We start from the raw sequence: 5,712 nt of genomic DNA, 5'->3' as shown, positions 1-5,712 counted from the left end.
TTTTTAAAGTTGGTTTGGCTCAGAATTAGTGAAAGAGTTTATCCAACAGTCCATGCACTGAGCCAGCATTTATCAGGTTTCAATTTCCAGCTGAAGCCACGACTGTTGCTATGAAAACTAATGTGCAATTGTATTCCAGAAAGCAAAGAAATGAAAAAGACTGTACTGGAATGCAACAAATATAAGCATTGGCACTAACAGTAAAAAATGTATTATAACCAACCTGTGTCATAAGCATATTTTTCTCCTTATTATTAGGGAAGAAATGTGCAAATCAAGTGCATTGTCTGGCCAGAGGGTATTATGTGAATGTTTATAAATTCCTCATTGCTCAACCTCAACAGATCAGTCCGTCTGTCAAAATATGAAGCAGCATTTGAAAATCACCCCCACTGCCGTCAATCCAGTGAGAGACAACAGCTTGTCCAGTAGATGGTCAGTCTAGCCAGACAAAAGCCTGGATGCTTCATGGGAAGCATTTAAGCTAAGACTCATGGAGCCCTAACACCTCTTCCGGACACTTCAACACAATGTGTGTAAGTTGGCTGAAGAGAAAGAGGACAGGTAAGTCTTATTTTGACTGACTACAAATCCAAGCAACAAAATTCATGCATGTTCTAAGAATATATAGCGAGCTAAGATAGTTCTATATCCATGGAAGAGAGGATCAAGCCATCCAGATTCCAGTTCTTTTTCCAATCACTCTAAAACACAGCAAAAATTCTTTCAGCTAAATCATGTAAAAAACAAACAAAAACCCACAACCATTCTCCAACTTTCATAACATTTAGGCATCTTCTGTTACTATGTAGAAGATAGTGTTAACATCAGAAGAAACAGATACAGACAGCAAATAAGTACACAAAACATACATTTTACTTTCAGCATGGTCTCAATTTTTGGTAAGTTTCTAATGGAATAAGTTAGGAGCTCCAGCTCTTTCCTTTCTTACCATCAGGCTGACAACAAGCAGTAAGAAAACCCCCTTTTAACAGCATGAAGCATCTAGACCCAGGAACCATACCTAAAATTTCATCTGAAGAAGGAAGGCTGAAAAGCTGACAGCATTCATTATTTGAGCCTGCTGACATACACTGAGGTTCCCTCCTTTTGTCTAATGTCAAAATGTTGAATGTGCTTGATCTACAAGTTGTCAGTTTCATACATTAAGGAAAAAAGGTCCATATGGACCATTTTGTTCATACTCACAGAGGCTCTGTTTTGCAAAAAGCTCTCAGAGTAGCTTCAAGCAAGCATTTCCTGCTCTGTTAAAGAATGGGAGTTTAAAATCATCACATCTCTAGAATCTGAAGTTCTCTTGGAAGCAGCGACCCATTCTCCCTTTCAGTTGGAGAAAACACAACAAAGAAAAAAAAAAAAGCTGGATTTCATCATATAGTATTCATGTTGCTACTAAAAAATTACTCAGTTACTGATAACACGATATTTCAGACAGCTTTACACTTTGCATGTCTCCATAAATTAGGACTAGACAATAAACACTTCCAGCTCAGTAAGAACATAGGAGGTGACAGACACTGCAGTCCACAGTTATGCAAATCTTGTAATCTTGAATTAAATGAGGAATAAACAATGGGAAGTCTGGGAAGAATTTAAGGACAGGGCAGAGTTGGTGAAACTAGCAAACAAGGATAAATAAATAAATATGTAAATAAATATGTCAAAGACAGAAGAATGAAGAATCACAACAGGCGTGGGAAATCCGCAGTAAGAAGCGATGAGGAGAAATATTAATAAAACAATCAAACAAAACCAGAAGAAAAGCAGAAACAAAAGTCCAAAAAACATGTACAATAAGGGCCCAGCTATTATGCTGTAATAGGCCTGTTTGGAAACATTTTTTTTTCCTCCCTCTTAGCCGCTTTACTGAATATGCCATTTCACAAACACTTCAGATAAACTTCTCTCAACCTGAAAGAAGCAATCTCTGCCCTCAGCACTCACTGCTGGTTCCCACCCCCACCTTGTTCTGGCTCCTGTGGAGCTTTGCAGCTCTATTTTCACTGCAAATGGGGCACAGCAGCAACAGCAGTAAGCAAAGCAGGCCTATGTCCTCAAAAGCAGTAAGGATGGGTCAGCTGCCATGTTTGCATTAGGTCTCCAAGCAGTATACTCAGTTCATTAAGGAACTCCAAAGGCTGCTCACTAGAAACATACCAAAGTAGGCTCACTTGCACACAAGCTACAACACCTTTCTAGGGTTACCCCCAACAGTCATGGCTTCAGCCACTTCACAGAGTGGTTTATTCCTGAACAGAGGAATAGCTTGTCCAGTCCTGTCCTCCACAGCCAACCTCCCCTCCCAGCAGCCACTGGAAACAACTTCAGCATGGTCAGACCCAAAGCCTCACAGTGGAAAACCACACGAGGAGAAATGTACTGACGCTTTTCCAAGAGTTTGCAAACAAGCACCACGTGAATCACTGCTCACCTTGCTCTTAACCACAAGCACATCCTTTACAAACCAACCTACTCAGCAACTGGAAACATGAGTGGCTTACTGATGGGTGCTACATATATGGGACCAGGCTGAGATCGTGCTACCAGCAGAGTTTACCTCTATCAGGGGTAAATGGAGATGAAAGACAACCAGTTAGCCATCCCCTGGGGCATATACTTCTCACTGACTCCCTCTTAGATGGTAAGTGACCAGGAAAAGGAGGAAACTAGCAGAAAAGATGTCAGGTAGCCTTCAGTCTATCTCTATGTCTTGAAATGGTTGCAATAATGAAAAGTGACATCACAAAACCAAACCATTGCAAATATCCCGATGCAAAAATGTGGACTGAAAGACAGCTCCATGATTTTGCAATTCTTCCATTCTTCTCTTAAATGTAAATTTCTGACACCATCAGTATAGGGCCTCTTTTGTGCGAAGTATCACATGCATTATCACCTCTGATGATCCCTGCTATCAAGTGCTTGCCAACTTGCTGGCTTCTGCCCATCGATTTCAGCATCTCTCTCCTTTTCCAGTATTATATTTAAGAAAAAAAAAAAAAAGGGGGGTGGAAAAAAAGTGTTTGACTCCAATAGAAGGAAAGTAATCTGAAATCCTTTAAACAGTTGTGCTGTTAAATCGACACAAATTTAACAACGTGTACTTGGCACCATTCCTGCTGCCACAAATGCAAGAATCTTTTTTCAGAAAATCTCATTCAAAGCAGGGAGATATTTAAAAACACACTGAGCGTTGGTCTGATGGCTGCTAGAAAGTCAGTTACCAGTCGTGCTCTGTTTCCAAGTCACAAGTGATCAAACAACAGTGACTTCATAATCAGAAAGCATCTTTGCAAAATCTCCTTTTATATAGGATAATAGCAGGGCAGGGAGGGAAGCCTTATTCCCTCAGCATTGCAACTCCACAGCAGTGCAGGGATGCAGCAGGGAAGAAAGCCTGGACCTCAGCATGGCTATGCAGGGAATAAACCACTAGGGATAGCGTTACTTCTGCCAGCTCTATGGGTACACAATGTTTTGTAGTCTCCAGGATACCTAAATTCCCAGCATCTTCTACAAGCATTTTTTAGAATGAGATGCTGTACATCTACACCACAGCCCAACACGTAGCAAACTTTACAGAACATGATTTACTTCTAGAAAAATCAACAACCAAGCGACAGTAAAGGCAAAAACAAAGAGGAAAATCGACGGCCTCACCAAAATCCTATGCACATCGTTGTTTGAAAGTCAGAGAATTAGAAAAGTTGTGGTTGGCAAGCTATTCCAAAGAAGCCTGACAACGGACCGGGATGTAGCGCATGTCATCACGCAGGTGTACTGGCACAACTCTGTGAAAACATTTTCCTTGTTTCAGCCACATCTACAGACATCACACCTCTCAATCTGCCACTGAACACATCTGTCTGTGGCACCGAAAGAAGAAAGCCACACATCTTGTGCACGAGAGAACCCAGCTGCCACTGCATCAAGATGGAAAACAGATCACAGTCCAACTTCACTTTACAGGCTGGACACCGTGCAAAAGAAAGCCTGTGGGCCCAAAACTCAAAATCAAAGAGGCTCCTGTGAGGAAAAAAACAAAGGGCGGAAGGAAGGGCGGAGCACGGCGTTTCTCCATCTGCAATTTGCAGCAGCATGGTTCTCTGTCAGGAAGTGCCCTGCACACAGCAGCGGTTCAGCAACAGTTACACCTTCACGTAGAAGCTATGTGGCATTACAAAGTCTTTTCAGGGTACTTCTTTATATAATCACAACTACTGAACTGCAGATACTTCCACAAGACTGCTCCAGAATAAGTATGTAAGAACATTTTTTCCTGTCCACTCAAAATCCATTTGAATTGTATACCTATAAACTTTTTCTTGGCATGTGCAGAACATTAGGGGAAAAATAATAATAATAATAAAAAAAAGTAGAACGATAAGGATATAAACCTCCTCATTTTTTTCCTCCTGTTCTTTATACAACACTCAGACAATGACACACCTAAGCTGCAAGCTAGACAAGAGAGCATAGCGACTTTCAAACAGATTACAAAAGAGACAAAAGCAAACCAACTTGTCTCCTGCAGCCTCCCCAGCAGGAGCACTTGCCCACCAGGTACATCTCCAAATGTCCCATCCACACACAGGAACCCAAAGACCACGCTGACAGCAGCATCTCCAACACCTGTTACGCTTCACGCTTTAGCATGAATCTGTTTTCTGAATGGTGAGTTGTTAAAGTTGCTGCAGCGCTTCTAAGAGCTCTGTGAAATGTGTGTTATGGTATTTTTCTGACAGCACACAAGAGGGACTTTTGCCAGCCAGCAGCCACGGCTGCTCTTCCTCCTCCTTCTCTGGGTGCCGGCCATCAGATTAGCTGCCTACCACCTACTTACACAGCTTCAGAAAAGGAGGGGGAAGGGGTAATTAAGGAGAGACGACCTTCAAAGCAAGGAAGAAAACCTGCCGCTCTAACTGAAGGAACTGCATTAAAATTTAAACTTTTTTTATTTTTTTCCCTCTCCTTTCCTGTGCAATATTCCACAAACTCCCTCAGTCAGGCAGGAACGGCACAGAGGATGGAAGGGACACGAACGGTGACAGATCCATAAATGCCCACACAGTTACATAATGAAGCTGAGGCGGCACGGCACGCGTGTCTGTGCCTTTGGGGAAGGAGGAGAGCAGCTCGGAGGAAGAGAAGGAAACCACGTCCTCATAGAGCAGCGCTGAGCTCTGTGCAGTTCATTTCCCCTCTCCACCAAAGATAAATATTGTAACAGGGGGCGATCAGGCAGCTGAGGACACAGCCACAGAGAATCCACTTGCTTACGAATGTATCTAAAAACATCCCCATCCTGAAACTGCACTGTGAATGGTGTATCACGACACGCAGCCTACAGGCAACCATGTTTATACCGAGGCAATTAACACGCGCCGGGCTTCCTGCGCTCTTATTACCGTTGGCACTCACACCCCGAGCACCGGCAGGTTATGGGCTACTCCTATGAAGTTAACAGCAAAACAGCACTGATTCGAAATATACTCACTGTTATTTCTCAGGAACTCCTATATTTACTTTGTATCATTCTCAGGGGAGAGCCGGACAGTTGTCTCAGTTCTGCAAGGAAAAGATATTCAAAATAAACTTTGCGAAGGTCTCCGAGCCAGGAACGCTCACAGCCTTCGGGACTCGACACCCACCCACCCTACCGGGCTGCACAGCCCGAAACCCGCGGGATCC

At 42.9% G+C, this 5,712-nt stretch overlaps 1 protein-coding gene across 1 annotated transcript in view; it reads right to left on the bottom strand.

Moving 5' to 3' along the window:
* Nucleotides 1-5,690, bottom strand: part of ELMO1 (engulfment and cell motility 1) — a 291,509-nt gene extending 285,819 nt beyond the window's left edge. Inside the window, exons 1-2 of the mRNA XM_010713028.3 lie at nucleotides 5,673-5,690; nucleotides 5,519-5,589 (exon numbers count right to left, since the gene is read on the bottom strand). The gene's annotated coding sequence lies outside the window, so the exon portion shown is untranslated. The remainder of the gene's footprint in view (nucleotides 1-5,518; nucleotides 5,590-5,672) is intronic.
* Between the last annotated feature and the right edge of the window lie 22 nt (nucleotides 5,691-5,712).

Source organism: Meleagris gallopavo, chromosome 6, assembly GCF_000146605.3.
Source record: "Meleagris gallopavo isolate NT-WF06-2002-E0010 breed Aviagen turkey brand Nicholas breeding stock chromosome 6, Turkey_5.1, whole genome shotgun sequence".
NCBI classification, from domain to species: domain Eukaryota; kingdom Metazoa; phylum Chordata; class Aves; order Galliformes; family Phasianidae; genus Meleagris; species Meleagris gallopavo.
The sequence above is the reverse complement of the archived record's forward strand: the minus strand, read 5'-3'. Positions and strand labels throughout refer to the sequence as shown.